At 48.2% G+C, this 19,888-nt stretch overlaps 1 protein-coding gene across 5 annotated transcripts in view; it reads left to right on the plus strand.

The window, feature by feature from the left end:
- Window positions 1–19,888, plus strand: part of GSG1L (GSG1 like) — a gene marked incomplete at its 5' end in the record, with an annotated part of 224,864 nt that overhangs the window by 60,856 nt on the left and 144,120 nt on the right. The window lies entirely within an intron of this gene.

Here is a 19,888-nt window from a genome sequence, read left to right on the forward strand (position 1 = left end):
AGAGTGGCTGTCAGCCCCACGAGGCCTGGCTGGCACTTGACACCAGCCATAGGCACCAGCAGCTGTTCTGGCAATCACCCTGACCCTGCGGCACTGACTCTTGTTTGTCTGCACCTGATTTCTGGTTCCAGGGTCTGCAGAGTAGGCGTTCTCCCTGTCAGACCCCAGCCTCCGTCTTCAGGATTTGGCCTGTCCCCTCTGTTGCCCCTGCTTCTGGGGTCCCCTGATTCTCTGAGTGGGAAGCTCTCCCACTTCCTAAGCCCCAGGGAACTTTGGTGGTCTGGCCAGCCCACGGTCTCCTGGAGAGTTGGGGGTGGGGACTGAGATGGAGACTGGAAATGCAGGAAGTCATTGAAGGCTGCCGAGAGGGAATTCTGGGGAACCGCCAAGCAGAGGGCACTTGGAGGTGTCTGCCCAGCCCTCCTCTCTGGGAGCTTCCCCACCTACAGTTGCGGCCACTGCCGACAGCCATGTTTTCCTGGGCAGCCTCGCCCTTGCTGGGGGCTGTGCTGATTGGCCACTAGGTTGGGCACATGGTCTGAGCTGGGCCAATCAGCCTCAGCCTCCTGGGCATTTGGAGGACTGGTCAGACTCTGGAGGGCTGGATGCAGAGCAGGGGCCGGAGCACGGGCTTTGGGCCTGTGGTCTGAGGAGCAGAGAGGGGTTGAGAAGAGAGACCCCAGAGCGGAGATGGCCAGAGAAGGGCTGCCCTGGCTCCCGATTACTCCCAGATCCTTGCAGTCCCTGCATCTGGGTTCAGCAAGATACTCTTGTATCCTTCCAAGTTAACAAGGTTCCGTGCATTAGCTTGTGAGCTGGTTCAGTCTTTTGTAACTACACAGCCTCCAGATAGAGCTTTTTAAAAATGCAAATCAGATCACAGCACTGTGCTGCTTGGATTCTTCCATTGACTTCCCAGAGCCCCAGCATAGCTCTTCAGCCTAACCCCAGCCCGAGGCCCGCAAGACCCAGCCCTGCTGACTCCTGCTTCTGTTCACCCAGGACTCACTCAGCCCCAGGCCCTCCAGATTCTTGGCTGCTCCTGCAGCCCTGCAAGCGCATTCCTGCCCCAGGGCCTTTGCACGTGATGAGCTTCTCTGGGATGCTTTCCCCCTGGACCCTTACATGGCTGGCTTGTCTTCATCAGGTTGCAGCTGGACTATTCTTTCATTAGAGAGGAGGAGATCACTCTGTCAAAGAAGTCTCACCCACCCCAGTCATTCCGTCCTGTTTTGTTGTATTCAGAGTGTATATCACCATCTATTATTTACTTATTTGTTTACTTATTTACTGTCTGTCTTCTCTGCTGGGATGAAATGTCTTGTTTACTGCTGACTCCTCAGTGCTTTGAATAGTGCCTCGTAGGGGCTTAATGAAGATTTGTTGATTGAATGCAAGAAAATGGTGAAAGGACTGAGGGTTAGATCAGCTGGAGCTTGGCTGGGTTTGCTGGGAGAAAGGTAAAGGACCCGTTTCATTCTCCTCACATAGGACCCCCCACCTCTTGCCCATTGGCTGCTCTGACCCACTAGATGATGGTTCTAAAGGTTCCCAAGCAGTGGGTGGAGACTGGGCTGCCAGGCGGCATGGAAGTGGTGAGTGCAGCAGAGGTGGCCCAGTTGTACCTGGACTGACCTTGGGTCCCCTACTGGGCTGATGTGCACTCTGTCTCCTGGGCCAGTGTCTGTTCTTTCTCTTGTGGGCCCTGGAGACGATCTCCTCAAGTGGGTCCCCTGTGTTTCCTAGAGTCCTTCAGTAGGGGACCATGGTTCAGATTCCTTAGGAATGGGGGCCTTGGCCTGGGGAAGGGCCTCGTGTCAGAAAACAAGCCCCTTCTTGGGTCAGCTGGCAAAGATGATTTCATGCGAGGGTGAGTTGCCTTCCATCTGTCTCTCTCTGCTTTGTTTTTAAAAAGTTCATTGCATTTATTAGATAAGCCATTACACGTTGACCCCTCGACATATTTCATGATGTAAAGAGACAGCCCCTGCCATCAAGCTGTGCGCCGTAGCTGACAACACGCTCACAGCTCACAAAAGTACGCGTGCTGTTGTGAAGTGTGCAGACATCACAGGCTGGTGGGAGCAACCCTGAGGATGGGAGATCCAGTCTGGTACCGGCCATAGCTCCCTTTTCTTTCCTGGAGAAATGACTGTAAACATCGAATCATCTGTGTGATTGGAGAAGAGGTAGCATGAGCAGATGAGTCCAGTGTCTGAGTTGCCTCCTTGCCAAACAGAAATGGCTGACCAGGAACTCCTCTTGGTGGCTAAGAGTTTGGCAAACTTTCTTTTCCTTTCTTCCCTGCTGATGGAAGTGCTAATGAGTGGTGCCAGGCCCACAGGGAGGGGGGAAGCCAGAAGCCCGAGGAATCCACTCCCTGAATAATCAGCCCTGAATAACTGCGAATTGACTTATAATTGCAGTTGTGTCAGCTGAGATGCTGATGCTACAAGGCAAGGAACAGGCAGACTGGAACGATAGGATCTGGAGAGAGGATGCAGGATCTGGGATTGATGCATCGCAAAGCAACTTGGGGCCGCGGTTAGGGGAAATCTTTCTGTTACAATTTTAAACTGCAAGGGCAAAGGGCTAACGCCATGGGGGAAGGTTACAGGGAGGAGGAGAGGAGAAACATATACAGGAAGGAGCGATGTTTCTTTGCAGACGGTAAACAACTGCCAAATAAACGCCAGAAATGACACTCGGAGAACGTCTGTGGGAAGCTTAGAGAGCTGCTTGTCCTGAAAGAGTTATTGGTTTTGTTCAAGCATCATCTGATGCTCTCTTAAAAAAAATAGATTTTGTTTCCCCTCTTGCAGCAGTCTGGAGGGGAAAATCAAGCACAAAACATCTGCCTCGTGTCATCATTCAGATGCTTATGAATAAACCGACACTGGAGGGGTAAGCAAGTAGATGGTGGAACCGGACCTGGCCAACTTCTGATTATCTCTGTGTGGATTATCCGATATGGGGATTGTCCAGAGGAAATGTCCATTCCAGGGTGGCATCCTTCCTGCCACTCAGCAAGGTCCCAGGCAGGCCTTTGCCCTCTGTGGTGGCCTATGAGCAAACAGTGGTCAAGAGTGTGGTCTGTGCAGGCAGACAGACCTGGGGTTGAATTGGTCTCCTCCACACACTAGCTGCACGGTCTTGGGCCGTGTCTCCATTCCTCTGATCCTCTGTTTCTCCAGCGGTAAGAGGAGGCAGGTAATAACTGTGGCGGTGACTGCTATGCCTATCAGTATCCATGAGCTCCTCTGCATTTCCCAGCCTCCTTTGCAGTTGGATTGGCCATGTGACTGGTGTGGCCAGTGGGATATGAATGGAAGTGACATATGTTCTCTTTGGGCTAAGGTGGGTAAGTATCCAGTGTGTTCTCCCCATGCTTTCTCTCCCTCGTCGGTGGTACAGCTGCACCATGGAAGGAGCCGGGGTCCTTGAGTCACCTCGTGGATGGGAGTCATGCAGGAGAGACATCTGAGAAAGAAACGTTTAGGGTTTTGAGGTGTTTGTAACAGCAGCTAGTATTCATTACCCAGCTACTGTAGTAGTCCTTTGAGAGTCATTGTGGAAAAAATAAGGAGGGAGGCAGAGCATATAAAAAGCTTAGCCAAGTGCCTGGAATACAGGAAAAGTTCAATAAATATTGGGTATGCTTATTAATTTATTTACACGACAAATATTTATTGAGCTCCTATCATAGGCCAGGCATGTGGATTGACAATGACAACGACAACATACTGTAACAACAACAGACACATAAAACCATATTTGGATGACAAATTATATAAATATCAGTAAGTAAATATATGTATGAATATATATACACACACACATATATACATATATACACATCTATACATACATATATGTATTGTACATATACATAATATATGTATTTTATATGTATATTTATATATATTTTTCATGCCATAGTAAAATAGAAAGGATTAAGTCATTCATCCCTTCAGTGTTTGCTAACCCTACTGTGTGCCAGGCATCATGCTGAATGGTGGGGATGTGTGGTTGAATAAGTATTCACGCTTAAGTTGCTTGCTGGCTACTGAGAGATGCACGTATAGGCAGATAACTCAAATGCCAAGTGACAAGTGTCATACAGAAGGGTCTTTCCAGAGTGCCAGCAGTGTCCCTAATTCTGCTTGGGGGAATCAGGGAGAGCTTCACAGAGGAGGGGGCTATGGAGTTCAGCCTTGAAGGTTTGAGTAGGAGTCTGGCAAGTGAGAAAGAGCATTTCAGGCAGAGGGATGGATACGAGATCTTGGGTTTGATGAGATGTGACCAGTGCCTTGGTGGCTGGAGTCCAGAGTCCACGGTGGGCAGAACAATATCCCCTCCCCAAGAGGTCGGCATCAGACTCTCCATAACCCGTGAATATGCTGCCTTAATGGTGAGAGAGACTTTTTCAGATGTGATTAAGTTAAGGATTTTGAGTTGGGGAGACTATCCTGAATCTTCCAGATGGGCCCAGTCTAATCACATGAGTCCTTAAAAGAGGAGAACCTTTCCAGTTGTAGTCAGACAGGGAGCTGTGTCTATGGAAGAGAAGAGATTCAACACGGCTGATATGCAGGTGGAGGAAGGGACCGAGAGTCAAGGAGTGTGAGAAGCTAGAAAAGGCAAGGCTAAGGAATTGTCCACAGAGCCTCTACAGAGGAGCACAGCCCTGCCAGCACCATGATTTTAGCCCAGTGGGACTCATGTTGGAATTCTGACCTATCGAATTATAAGATAAAAATTTTGTATTGTTTAAGTCTTTAAGTTTGTGGTAACTTGTTATAGCAGCCATAGGAAACTGATGCAGTATCTGAGGGAGAAGATTGAGCCCACACTGGATAAAAGAAGGGGCAGATAGAATTGTTTAGATTTATTCTGTAAGAGCGGTGGGTCTCAAACTTCAGCGGGGTATCCACTTTTTCGTGGAATATTGATATTCTGTGCTCTGTACCTATTTGTTTTAATGGGCGTGAATATTCCATAAATTGAATGTGTATTTCTTATTTAATTCATGGGAATTTAGATTATTTCCAGTCCTTTGTTATTAAAATAATGATGCAACAAATTATCTTGACCTTGTGTTATTTTGCACACGTGTGAGTATGTCTGTAAGGTGAATTCCAAGAAACGAAATTGTTGGGTCACAGAGAATATGCATCTTTGGGAGTCTGCATTTTTAAATAAATGTCTGAGGGCACGATGATTCTGGTGAGAACTGAAATTAAGTGGAGGCTCCTGAACAGAATTTCAGATCTGGGCTCCATAAACATCCCTGTGGCTGACAGTGTAGAGGCAGGGAGGCCGGAGGAGAGGCTGAGGCAGTGGACCTCGAGAGAGATGCGTGTGTGTGTGTGTGTGTGTGTGTGTGTGTGTGAGTGTGTGTGTGTGAGAGAGAGAGAGAGAGAGAGAGAAGTTTAGGACTGACCTGGCATGGGTGAGTGTAAGTTGATTTTCTTGTTTTGTTTGTTTATCAGCTTGGGAAATTCATAGGACATGAGAGGCTCTTTCTCAGTGACCCTGGGTCAGAGAGCCATGTTGGGGTCCCTGGGGACAAGTGAGTCCATGTGTTCACATGTCAGGCCTGAATTCTAATCTCCTTTCCCTTCTGCCCGGTCATTTGACTCTGGGTATATGGTTACCTTTGTGATTTTTGGCGGGGAGGGGAGGAAGAAAATGTGTGCTTGCAGCCTTTAAACAAGGTGTTTCCAGTATTAGACCCCACCTGAGAAACATGAGAGCACCGCATTCCTACTGCTCTGACCTCACGATTTTTGATGTTTGTATGAGTTTTACAAAGTCAGGGTTGCATTACAGCCTCTGGCTTGTAAGCCCCTAATATCTACAATAGTTTCATTTTGTTTGTGTGTTCACATAGATTCCTTCCTCACCTTGGTGATTTTACTATGAATTCTCCATTCTTGAGTTGATTTTGGTTCATCCCCGGGTGAGCTGGATCTCAGTGTCAACTAGCTATTCCAGGAATGGTTCACAGACTCTATATTCTCCAAGTGCCTTTGTGTCTGTGGACGTCTGCCCGCTGCCTTTGTAGCTGAACATGCAGCTCACTTGCCATTCATCTTCCTGCTGCATCCCCCGAGGAGAACCCCACGCCTGGGGTTCTTCCATTCATCCTGAGGATGGGTTGGGTGCCAGCACTGCTTGGGCAGCCTGGGGGCCCCCTGAGCAAGGGGACATTGTGGAAAGATCAGAGAGTGCTATAATTTGGAGTGAGGAACTTTGACTGCCAATTTCAGGGCAGCTGAACAGAAGATTACTTCTCTTTTATCCTATGTTTGGAGTATTTGTTACTCTAAAAATATCCATGCCTGCTGTGTACAGCTATGCAGGCTGTGCACTGCATGACTCCAGGGAATCTCATGTGTATAAACCACGATGTGGACTGTGCTTCCAGCATTGTGCAGGATGGTGACCTGCAACCTCTTAGCCTGGAGGGGGCCTAGAAGCATAGAAGGCTTTTATCCCAGTGTTTGCCAAACTTTGGTTATTCTTATAACACCTTTATGAATTAGTTCTTAGTCACATCCTCCTGTTCTACTATGAATTTTTTTTTTTTTTTGCTCTATATTGGCTCATATTTTCCTTACATAAATGAAGGGGAGCTTTCAATTCCAACTGGAAATAGAAAATCAGCGCGGCTTGCCAAAAATAGAAGAAATATATACACATGCGTATGTGTATGCATACAAGACAACAATGCTATCAAATGCTAACTGGATATTTTTGCTTTTTCTCCTTTTTTGAAAGAGAAGATTAGCAAGTGTTAGAGCCATGTTAAGGACAGGCTAGCGCAAAACTGATATTTTTTTCCTGGAAGTAATCTTGAAGGGTTGGAAGAGAATTGGGAAGGGAAATCGTTTACCCATGATGTGATTCAGTGTAATTTAGTGCCACATCCCCCATCATAAACCACCTGTGGGACACGTGAGGAAGCACTGGCCCAGTCAGATATCCCACTGGCTACTTAAATCTCTTGGCAACATCTCCACGTGGGAATCCAACCCTTTCTTACATCCCCTCAGCAATGGGAAGTTTGTTTTTGTTCTTGGTTTTGTTTTCTTTTGGCCGTGCCGTGGCTTGCAGGATCTTAGTTCCCCAACCAGGGATCGAAACCAGGCCCCCTGCGATGGAAGTGTAGAGTCCTAACCACTGGACCGCCAGGAAATTCCCTCACCACTGGGAAGTTTAATGCCACCTTGGAGGGGCCTTTTTTATGGCTGGACTCTTCTTTGGTTGTGCCAGGTAGAGAGCTGCTCCTTGGGCCCACAGGGTTTAATTCTGCTCCCTGGAGTCAAGCAGAAAAAAAAAAAAAAAAGCTTCCTACAAGTTCCATCCCTCCAAACATGATTAAAAGTGAAGCTTCTGGAATTGGAGTGTCCTGGGTGGAATCCTGGATCCACCACTTACTATCTCTGTGCCTTTGGGCAAGATACTTAACCTCACTGTGCCTCAGTTTATTCATCTGATATATGGGAACAGTAATAGCGTCTCCTTCCTCTGGTTGTTATGAGAATTAAAGAAGGTGGTGCATATGGAGATTTAGAACAGTTTCTGGCACCTAGTAAGTGCTCAGTAAGTGTTGGCTACTGTTATTTTCTGTAGCCTGGGGCCCCTGTCCTCCCATCCCTTCTTCTGGATGAGAAGGCAGAGGACTTGGGTTCCAGCTTCAGCTCAATATTTGCCTGGTGATGAGATCGTAAGCAACTTATGAGCCCTACCTGGGCCTTGGTTTCCACGTCCGGAAGCTGAGGGTGGTGGGATTCATGGTCCCCAAGTCCCCCCTCCCATCTCCAGCCCGGGTGGAGACTTCTGTGCTGAGGGAGGAGAAGAGCCAAACGGGAACACTGATGATTGTGGGCCATGATGTCCCTGTGTCAGCCAGAGTGTGCCCCCCAGAAACTACCCATACCTTCTCCCTCCCTAATTTCTCTCAGGACATTCTTTTGAGGAGGGACAATGCAAGAAGGATTCCTGATAGTATCAAAAAAAGGGTGAAAATAAGACTGAGGTATCAGGAAAAGCAGCTTTGCTTTGCTTTAACTAACCCCAACATATGGGATGACATCAAAAAAAATCACAATACCCTTTATTTATCAAGCTCCCTTGAAAGATGACAATAATTGTGAACACTTGCTGAGTTCTTGTCATGCACCAGCTCTCTCACATGCAGGGTCTCATTTTATCCCCAACTATGTATAAGGCAACAACAACTGCCGTAACAAATAAACCCCTGAGATGGCAGGGGATTCACACAGTAGCTCATGTAACACTTCGGTACAGGTGATGCTGGTGGATGGCAGCTCCCCTCCACACAGTGATTTGGGGACCTGGCAACTTCCGTATTGTGCCTCTACCATCTCCTAGGACCTCGGAGGCCTCTGCATCTGGGTGGAAGAGGAAAGAAAAGGCACGTCTACTTCATAAAAGCCCACCCCAGGAAGTGCCACACATCACTCACACTCACATTTTATAGGCAAGAACCAGTCACATGACCCCGGCAGGATGTAGGGGGTGCTGGGAAATATTGTGCCTGGTGGGGCAGCCACTTTCTAGCAATAACTCCACACTGCAGAAGGAGTAGCACATTTTTTGGTGGATAGCTAGGTAATTCTGTCACAGCTTATGTGGTGGAGAAGACAATTATACCCATTTTACAGATGAGGAAACTAAGACCCAGAGAGTCTGGCCTGGGTCCCAGGGGTTGTAAGTCGCAGAGGCTCTGTGAGTTCAAAGCTCTTACATTTAACCACTATGGTGTTAATTTTAAATAAGTATTTAGGTTCCTCTGGCTGTAAAATTCTTCAGAACAAATTATTCCCTTCAGTTTACCCAGAATGCCCCCAAATGCCCAAGCAAGGTACGTCTGGAGGCCATGGTGATGCAGTCATGATGCCAGGCAGGATTTGAGTTCCCAGTGTTTCATCCACTTGGAGAAATGATTATCTCCAGAAAGTTGACCCATATTTTGAACTCCTGCCAGAAATCAAGGCCTGGTACCATCTGTAAGAGATAAATAAATCAAAATATCATCAGCAGATAAGTGTGTGCCATCTGCTGCCCTGTCGGTTGAACTGGCAGAGGCCTCCGGAGAATTCCAAGGAAGTGCTTGCCAAGGCTCTGCCGCCAGCCTGGATAGCGCGAGGAGAAGCTTCATGCAAGATCTGCTGGCATTTTTCTTTACTCCCTGCTCTCGGTGCTGAATTCCTTGAATCCAGCCTAGCGAAGGTGTGTGGATTTTCACCCTTGCCAAACAGTTAAAATTGTTTCTCTTTGGCCACATTTGTTAGGGGCCAGGACTGTTTTTCTCTGCCCTCCCAGCAAGTTGAAAGCTCCTACTATAGAGAAAACTAGCCATGCACCTGCCCAGAGGTTGGGATCCGTGGAATCTGGGTCTCAGAACCAGAGTCAAAAGCAGAACCAGCCATGTTTGGGCATCTGGTGGACATCTCGAAATGCAGCCACATCCTGATGGATGCTGATTTCTCCTGCCACATGTGGAGTCCTCTTGGAGGGCATCTGAGACTTCCCTTAGAAAGAATAGATTTTTCTAGAACCTGCTTACTCTCCTAAGAGGCAGCACAGGGTAGTGGCCAAATGCAAAGGCTCTGTGGCGGTCTGTCTCCATTTGAATCCAGGCTCCACCATTGGCTGTGTGACCTTAGACAAGTTACTCAGTCTATCTGTGCCTCAGTTTCTTCATCTGTAAAATGGGGGTGGTAGTTTGTAAAGCATGTTGGGCCTAGCCCCTCACCATGGGGCTCCCTCCGGGTGCCCTCTCCCTACCTTGCAAGCCACAGAAACCTCAACTCCACCATCAGATGGGTTGTGAAATTAAGTCACGAACCTCAGACCCATGATCTGGGGACCCAGCCAAGGACACTGGGCTCCCCAGTGCCCCTTCTTCTTGCTGCCCGTCTTCCCGCTGCCAACCAGATCTGGCTCCTGCGTGTTCATGCCGAGGGCAGCTTGGCTGACCCTCAGCACTCCTCACCCTTCTGCCAGCCTTGGGCATCTGCCTCTGGCCACCTCCCTGGATTCTGCCCGTGGCCCTGCCAGGCTCCCCCCACCTACTCCTGCTGAAGTGGCACAATTACAGCCTCCTGCTTCTGGCTCAGGCTCTCCTTAGGAGGAGCGCAGTGTGACTCTAACTTAGGATCCAGGGATGGAATCAAAAATAGCGCTTATTTACGGAGCCGAGCATGGGGCAGGCATTTTCTCACACTCCCTTCCGTTTTCATCCTTTTTTGCAAGCCTGGAGGGCAGAGCTGAAATGACTTTCATTTGGCACCTGAGGAAAAGGCTCAGATTTGTGAAGCCACTTCCTGAGGTCACGGGGCCAGGGGAGGCAGAGGAGGGGTTTGAACGCACATCTTGTGGCTTCTGAACCCAGACACCTCCGTTTGCCTTCAGAGCACCCCCTTTCGAGGAGGGAGCCCAAGAGCTGTGATGAATGACGGGCTGGGGATGTGGGTGTCAGCACATCAAGCTGATCCCTCGCAGGTGCTGCCTGATTTAAATCCTAACTGAAGACGTCTTGCTTTATACCCGTTACCTCATTTAGCCCTCAAGCAACCTCGTGAGGCTGGAATCATCATCCTTTACTGGCCAAAAAACCCAACCAAACGAATAAAAACGATGGTTCCCCCAGAGTTCCACGGCTAGCAGGTGGCAGAGCTGGGATTTGGCTTCAGGGCTGTGTGAAATCAGAGCCCAGGCTTTTCACCAGGGAGCACAGCCTGCCTGGCTCCCACGGACCCCAGGTTACCTGCCTTCCTTGGCCTCCACCACGAGTTTCTTTCTCAAGTAGATCAGACCTGGAGGAGGGACCTCGGGGTAAGATTCCTGGAATGAGGCATGAGTGCTGAGCCAGAGAGGAGGCAGCTGTGACCCTCCCATTGTCTCTGGTGTGGATTCCTGGAAGCCTCGATTCTGCCAAGGGCCTTGCCAGGTGTTCCCTTTGGTGGTGGGATTGGAGCACCGGCTGCCAAGCTGAAGATGCTGTGTTGAGGGCAATTTCTGAGCCCCCTCACCCTTAGCTCAGCCAGGTCCCACAGACAGTGAGTCAAAAGGAGTCAGCAGCTAGGGTAGGTCAGGGCCTCTTGGGTTGCATGTTTTGTTCCTGTGGTGCTAAAAGTCAGCAGCCCCATAGGGTGATGCCAGAGTGTCTAAGAAGAAATGACCTTCCATTTGTCTTTTCTGAGCAAGGGAGCAAACCCTTAAAAGAGGCATTTAGATTCAAACCTCTGGGATTTGTTTCAAGATAACCCCACTGGTGGTGGGCTGCTGGGTGCGGAGAGACAAGGTGAGTTTCCAAGCTGGGCTGCCGACATGGGACTCTTCATACTGGTCTCTCTGATTTGTAAAAGATGGGAACTTCGCGTAATAAAATGTTAAAAAAAAAAAAAAAGATATTTCAGAGACAGTGTTGATTTGCTGGAGTCCAAACAGGCTGGTCTGGTCATGGAATGTCCTGGGTTCCTGTCTCCCTCTGGACAAGTCAGTCCCTTGCATGATGGAAAGACACAGACCTGGGTCCAGCTCCTGGTTCTGCTACTTTTTGGCTGTGTAACCTTGGGTCGGTCGCTTTGCCAGTGTGAGCCTCAGTTTCCTCATCTGTAAAGTGGGGATGGATATTGACCTCATACAGTTGTGATGTGTGCCATGCTCTTAGCATGGTGCTTGCCCTGGATTCTCCTTGGGTCATTGGATCCTGGATCTTAGGCAACATGACAAACTCAAGCTTCCACCTGATGGTGGGTAGATCTGCTATTAATAGCCCAAAGGGGGTCAAAACGGGCCAAGCTGTGCCCAAGGTAGAAAGTGACCGTATCATGGGAGATATCATGATAGAACACTGGGAATTCAGAGCGGGGAGACATCTCTTTGGGGAGGGGCAGGTGGTTGGTGAACAAGGCAGGCTTCACGGTGGGGGAGCTGGTGGGTTTGAAGGCTGGGGCTGCGTCAGACATGGGGAAATGGAGGGAGAGAAGATGTCGAGATTGAAAGGTAGGAAAAGGTAGGTTGTATCTGAATCAGCAGGCGCAAAACAGCAGAAAAGGAGGTGAAAGGCGACCATCAAAGACCTCACGCCCAGGCTGATCTCCGGGCTCCTCTGTGTCGTGGCAGACATGAGGCTGGGCATGGCTGCTCTTCCCTGGGTAGTGAAGACCCCCCCTTTCTGTTTGCCTCTTCCCTCCCAGATGGGCCCCGAGACGTTCCTGAGCTCAACTTTCATTCTCACCTCTGCCTGCAGGTGTGTTGGCCATACCTGTAGGGTTCTGCAGAGGCGCCCCCCTTTGGTGTAATCCTTAATAAAGGCAATCTGTGAAACGCTCTTCATTTACTATTCCACCGTCATGTCCGGAGCACCCGTTAGTGTCCCAGGCTTTGAGGACACAGCAGCGAATGAGACACCTGATCACAGAGCTTCCGTTTGTCTCAGAGATGCTGTCTGGCACTGTTTACGTATTTATTTTTAATTTTTCAATTGATGTTAGTTGATTTACAATGTTGTGTTAATTTCTGTCATACAGCAAGATGATTCAGTTATACATATATACACATTCTTTTTTAATATTCTTTTCCGTTATGGTTTATCATAGGCTATTGGATACAGTTCTCTGTGCTGTACAGTAGGACCTTGTTGTTTATCCATCCTGTGTATAAAGCTTACGTCTGCTACCCCCAACCTCCCACTCCCTCCCTCCCCCAACCCCCTCCCCCTTGGCAACCACCAGTCTGTTCTCTATGTCCATGAGTCTTGTTTCTGTTTCATAGATAGGTTCATTTGTGTCGTATTTTAGATTCCACATATAAGTGATATCACATGGTATTTGTCTTGCTCTTTCTGACTTACTTCACTTAGTATGATAATCTCTAGTTGCATCCATGTTGCTGCAAATGGCATTATTTTATTCTTTTTTATGGCTGAGTAGTATTTATTGTATATATGCACCACATCTTCTCTATCCATTCATCTGTCGATGGACATTTAGGTTGTTTCCATGCCTTGGCTATTATGAATAGCGCTACTATAAATATAGGGGTGCATGTATCTTTTTGAATTAGAGTTTTGTCTGGATATATGCATCTGGGCACTGTTTAGATGAGCTGGGGGACGCCCTCTTTTGGTGCAAGGATTCCAAGTGTCTATACATACACTTTAATATTAGAACAGCAGCTCTGCAAGGGTGGGCACTTGCCTTCTGGTTCTCTGCTGCACCCCCAGCACCTTGAATGGTGCCTGGCATGTAGGTGCTCAATAAATGTCCATTGGGCTTCCCTGGTGGCGCAGTGGTTGAGAGTCTGCCTGCCGATGCAGGGGACACGGGTTCGTGCCCCGGTCTGGGAAGATCCCACATGCCGCGGAGCAGCTGGGCCCGTGAGCCATGGCCGCTGACCCTGTGCATCCAGAGCCTGTGCTCCGCAACGGGAGAGACCACAACAGTGAGAGGCCTGCGTACAGCAAAAAAAAAAAAAATGTTAATTGAATATAAATGCGTGAATACTAAACACTGATATTGGGAACCAAAGAGAAGTATATTTTTAGGGATCAAAATTAATTCAAACATGGGACTTCCCTGATGGTTCAGGGGTTAAGGATCTTCCTCCCAATGCAGGGGACTCGGGTTTGATCCCTGGTTGGGGAACTAAGATTCCACATGCCATGGAGGAACTAAGATTCCACATGCCATGGGGCAGCTAAGCCTGCACGCTGCAGCTACTGAGCCCACGCAATCTGGAGCCCCTGTGCTACAACTACAGAGCCCACGTGCTCTGGAGCCTGCGCACCACAACTAGAGAGAAGCTCATGCGCCAAAACAAAAGATCCCGCACGCCGCAGCTAAGACCGGATGCAGCCAAAAATAAACAAGTAAATAAATATTTAAAAAAATTAATTCAAACATCCCCAAATATCACTGCTTGATGTGATTTGGATTCCTAGGATTCAGAGAGAGAGAGAGAGAGAGAGAGAGATCTCATCTTCACTGTTGCATCACTGTGTGCAACCTCCAGCCTGGTCCATATTGTGGTCAAGCCCACAGCCTATGCATACCTACATGTAAATACAACCCACAGCAGAGGAGAAGTCCACACACATCCTGTAGAGAACACAGATAATAAACACTTGAACAAATGCGTACACAAGATCATTTCAGATAGTAATCGTGGGAAGACTATGAAAGAGACAAGCATGCAGGGTGAGAGGATGAGAGTGATGGGTGAGGAGGGGTGAGGGCCACCTGGGGTAGGGGGGCATGCTGATTGTTCGCCGTTCACCCCTCCATGTCTGTCCACTGCCCCCTGGGCCGTGGGAGACTGCCCTGTGCCGATGCAATGGCCCGGACTCCTGCGTCCTCTGGTTTCTTATTGGTTCTGGCCAGTGGAAGGCATAGGAAGGAAATCAGAGGGCAGAAGGGGAGAAAGGTCGGGGTGTTTCCCCCTCCCCTGCCTCGTTCTTGGCCTGTTGAGGTTTTGACAGTGACTGCATTCCTCTAAGGACTGGTTCTAAAGTGTGGTCCCCAGACTAGCAGCATCAGCAACCCCTGGGAATTTGTTAGAAATGCAGATTCTCAGGCCCTGCCCCAGAAATTCTGATTCTGATGCTTGCTTCGGTGCAGCTAAGCTCCGAGGGGCAGTTCCTCCTCTCTGGCATCATCTCTTGCAGCCTCCTTTCCCTCCCCACCCCCTTCAGGCTGGAAGAGGTGAGGGCCCCCCACTGTTGCTCACCCCTCGCCCCTGTCCACACGTCTATGAAAAGGCCCTTCACTCAGCAGTCTTCAGTGAGCCCTTTCCAGGGTGCCATCTGTTTCCTGCCAGGATCCTGACTGGTCCAGATGGCCAGGATGTTAATTCATATTCCTTTAGACAGGGCACACCTCCTCCAGGTTACCAGTCCCCACAGGCTTCCCCAGTCATTGCTGGGTGTTGAGATCTCATGTATTGTCCACCCTTGCATTGGGACTGGGTTCTAAGTCCCATCTGTTGACTACGGACCTTGGAGAAAGATGCAATGATGAGGAACCTTGTGCAGGATGTTTCCCTTCGAGGCTATGGTGGGTCCGAATAGGCACGCTCCCTTCTTACAGGCAAGGTACTTCCCATTAGTTTATTCCTCTGGTCTAATGGGACTGAACGCCCATTCTCTGGGATAGTGAGAAATTCAGACCTCACGTAATGAAGGTTCCCTCACAGCCCTGGGGTGATGTGAAGTTTTCAGAACTTTTGGGAGAACCTCTGGTCTTCTTCTGCCCCTCTTCTCCCCATTGCTGATGGTTTCCTGGGCCCATGGGGGCCCTGAGACCCTCACTGGGGTGCAGGATTTTTGTTAAACCTGTGACCTCTGACCCCAAAGCCCAGCTTTCCCAGGCTGTTTTCCTAGAAGGTCCTGACATCTCCATAGGGGGCTGTGGAGGTCCTGTAGCTCATGGACCCCCCAAAACTTCTCCCCAGGGGTCTGCTGGCTCTATCCTCCTCCTGCACAAATTCCCTCCTCTGCCCCTCCCTGAAGTGGGGCAGTGTTACCCTCCAGGGGGCCTCTGGGAACACAGTGGATCTTTAGGGAACTCTCCTCCTGGGGAGGAAAGGCTGACAGCCATTCATCCTCTTGATCTTGGTAGCTCATCTTGGGTCAGAGGGAATCAGAGTGGGAGGAAGTGATGGGAGGAAGGGCATCTTCATGGGGCAAAAATGAGGCAGTTACCAGGCAATGTCCAATGGTTAGGGGGAGACAACAGAAGGTGCAGGGCCGTAGGGAAACCCATGTATCCCTGCAGCTGCCACTTGGCAGGACTCCTGCCTGCTGAGCTGTCCTAGCTGTGTCACCTGGTGGTTGGCACCAACCCCTATAGATCCACCCTGTAATAAGCACTACAGAAACACTAGCATTAGTGATTTTCACTTTTTATAGGTGGGGAAACTGAGGCACCAAAAGGCTAACGTTGATGTTACATATCCAGTAGGTGATGGAGCCAGGCTGAACCCACGCAGGTCTGGCTCTAGAGCCACGTGCCACCACCCCCATGGTGGTCCATGCACCAGTCTTGTCTCTCTTCCCATGATGTTCCATGTTTCCTCTGACCCCTGTGTGACAGGTGATGATTATGATGGTGATGACAGCCACCATCTCCTAAGTTCCCACTCTGTTCCAGGCATCCTGCCTAAGTTCTTTGCCCATGTTGAGTCTTTATAACACCCCTGTAGGTGCTGTGCCTATTTTACAGACGAGGAACTCAAGGTCCAGAAAGACTGTGAACTCACATGACGGGAAGTGACAGAGCCAGGATTTGAAGCCACCTCTGCTGATTCCGGAGCTCAGGCCTTGGCCACTCTGCTCTCCTGCCCCATAAACACTGTTGCTGGAAGGAGTGTCCCGTGAGATAGCACCAGCTGTCACTAAAATGACTTACTATTGCTTTTCTAATGTTGAAAATAGTTGTTTTTGCAAATCAGATTGGAATGTGAATCTCACCCTGGCTGTGACTGGAATCACCTGGGGGCTTTGAAAACCCACTGATGTTTAGGCCTGCTGCTGACCAGTTAAACCAGAATGTCTGTGGGTGGGGCCTGGGCTTCCCAGGGCTGAGAACCACTTACGTTGGATGGCCTTTAAGATTCTTTCCAGGGACTTCCCTGGTGGTGCAGTGATTAAGAATCCGCCTGCTAATGCAGGGGACATAGGTTCGAGCCCTGGTCTGGGAAGATCCCACATGCCACAGAGCAACTAGGCCTGTGTGCCACAACTACTGAGCCTGTGCTCTAGAGCCTGTGAGCCACAACTAGTGAGACTGCATGCTCCAACTACTGGAAACAGCATGCCTAGAGCCCGTGCTCCACAACAAAGAGAAGCCACCGCAATGAGAAGCCTGTGCACTGCAACGAAGAGTAGCCCCCGCTCTCTGCAACTAGAGAAAGCCTGCATGGAGCAGCGAAGACCCAACGCAGCCAAAAATAAATAAATTTATTAAAAAAAAAAAAAAAGATTCTTTCCAGCTTTCTAGTTCCGCAGTGCAAGGAAGGTATGCTGCCATCAGGTGGCAGTAACAGGCCACAGCTCCATGATCTAATTGACAAGGTTTGGTCTGAAGAGATAAGTGCACTTTTCTTCAGTTTTACACCCACACGAAATCCCTTGTTGAACATACAAATGTAATAATAACTGATAAAGATGTTAAAGTTTTAAGGGCCACTTCTGAAAGCAATTAGCCAATATGGTACACTTTGATATCTTTCTCACAAATGGTTAGCTAACCTTTATCATGGAACTGAGGGTCTGGAGCCAAGAATCTCTTCAGTGTTTGGATTTTAGTTATTAGACTTGGTGACCATTGAAATATCCAGTTGTCCTTATGTCATTACTATGACTTTTCCTTAAACCTCAGCTTTGCCCTGCACAGGGAGTGTGGGCCAAGTTTGACCATCTCTGCTCAAACATCTTCTATTCAGTCTTGTCCATGTAGCAGAAATAGAAGCGTGAGAGCCATTTTATTTAGTCCCTGGTGGATTTTCCCTATCTGCATAGAGGTATGTTCTCAGAGAGTTACTTTTAGGACCTAGTATCTCTGCACAGTGGGAATGGCTAGCTGCAAATGGGAGTAGATAGCGGGAAACACTTTAGGGCATGGAGTTTGGAGTCTCTGTGCTGGGTTGAGTCCATCACTTACTGGCTATGTGGTCTTGGGCAAGTCACTGAAAGCTCAGAGCCTCAGTTTGCTTGTCTCTAAAATGGGGATTCTCAGAACTACATTGTAGGTTGTTGTGGAATTAAAGAGAAAGTAAACACACTTTTGCAATAAAACTACTCACCAAACTAGAAATAGAAGAGAACTTCCCCAACCCGATAAAGAGTATCTATGAAAAAGAGTACAGTTAACATCATACTTGTGGTACAAGAATGAATTCTTTCCCTTTCATATCAGGAGGAAGACAAGGATGCCTGCTCTTGCCACTTCTATTCAACATTATACTGGAGGTTTTGGCCAGAGCAATTAGTCAAGAAAAAGAAATAAATGACATCGAGATTAAAAGGAAAAAGTGAAACTATATCTATTTGTAGATTACATGATCTTGTATATAGTAAATCCTAAGAATCCACTAAAAACTATCAGAACTAATAAATGAATTCAGCAGGATTCAGGGTACAAGGTCAGAGCAAAAGCCCATAAAATGTTTTAATTTCTTTCAGAATCAGAAGAAAAAAAACCTTTTAGGTGAAGAAAAATTTTAATATATAATGTTAATATATTAATCTTTAACCAATGCATTTGTAAAATACAATTTTTAATTTAATTTGTCTTTATTGAGGAAGAGACTCCAAAGGCAAAAGAGCCTAGGGTCCACAAAAGTCTTAATGGGGCCCTGGCTGCTGGTCTGAATTTAGCCATTAAAATTTTCCCTCTCTAGCTCTGAGAAAACAATATAACATAAAGAAAGTTTAAGATGATGCATTCAAAATCCATCCATTCTTAGCACACTACCTATTCTCATTTTAAAAAATCCTCTCTTCTGGTTCTTGGCTGTCAGCAAACATCTCTTTATAATCTCGGTACCACTGACTTGCTGTGTGGTCCTGGCTGATCACTCAGTGGCCCTGAGCCTTTTCTATAAAGGAAGGAGAGGGTCCTACATCTCAGTATAGAGCTTGGGGAGGAAGCAAGCACAATGGAATCACAGGAGCAGCATCCATCCACCTGTGGCCTCATGATTCTTTGGAAGGGGTGACATATATAAGAGAGGAATCCACTCCTTAACTCAGCACTTAAGACCCTTCGTGATCTGGCCCCAGCCTTCCTTCTCAGCCTCATCTCTCACCACTCCCTGATATCTGCCTTTGCATTTGTATGGGGCTGGAAGGAGGTTCAGGAGCCCAAACGGGCTTCAAGGGACCTTCTTAGAGGAAAACTTAGGAAGCTTCAAGCAGACACGAGAATTGAGAATGCTGGGAGCTTCCAGATTCTTTTCATCCCCAACCTACATTGACTCTATTTGGACTCAAAGTCTATCTCCTTGTTGGGCTCAGCAGTGAAATCTATCTCTTGCTGCTACGCTCAGCAGTAAAACCCTTGAACTAGGAGTTGCAAGCTCACCCTAAAGGTCAGCGAATCTAGTGTCTCAGGGACCAGTGAGGTCTAAGGTCTAGGGGTAAAGCAACAGGGTGTGGTGGGGACTGTGGCAAAGTATAGAGCACGTGTCCCATCTGAGAAAGGACCTTAAGGCTAGGTCACATCTTGCTCTCACTGTGTCCTTGATGGCCAGCATAGGGCCTGGCATCAAGGAGGCTGGACGGAAAGACTGAAGAGTTGAAGTTTCTTATAGGCATAAGGTTTGGGTGGAAGGCATTCGTTTTTTCATTCATTCATTTACTTATTTGTATACCCCTTCAACAAATATTTATTGAGCACTCTCTATGAACCAGGCAGTGTTCTAGGTGCTAGGGGTCCAGCGGGAAGAGAGATGGGGAGAGTCAGGGAAAAGTTGTTTGGAATATTAAATAGACTAGCTAGGAAAGGCCTCCCTGAGAAGGTAAAACTTGGGGAAAGTGATAAAGGAGGGGAAGGGTAAACCATTCAGCTGTCTGGGGGAGGAATGCTCCAGGGGGAAGTAACAGCACGTGCAAAGGTCCTGAGGCAGGACTGCACATTTAAGGATCAGCAAGGAGGCCAGTGTGGCTGGAGTGGAGTGAGCGAGGGGCAAGCCAGTAGGAGATGAGGTCAGGGAGGTGATGGGGGCACAGATCACACAGGGCCTTATAGGCCATGGTAAGGACTTAGGTTCTGACTCTGAGTGAATTGAGGACTGTGGGAAAGTTCTGAGAGGAGACGTAATCCATCTTAGGTTATAACAGGACCCTTCT

Source organism: Mesoplodon mirus, assembly GCF_964341445.2.
Source record: "Mesoplodon mirus genome assembly, chromosome: 15".
NCBI lineage: Eukaryota > Metazoa > Chordata > Mammalia > Artiodactyla > Ziphiidae > Mesoplodon > Mesoplodon mirus.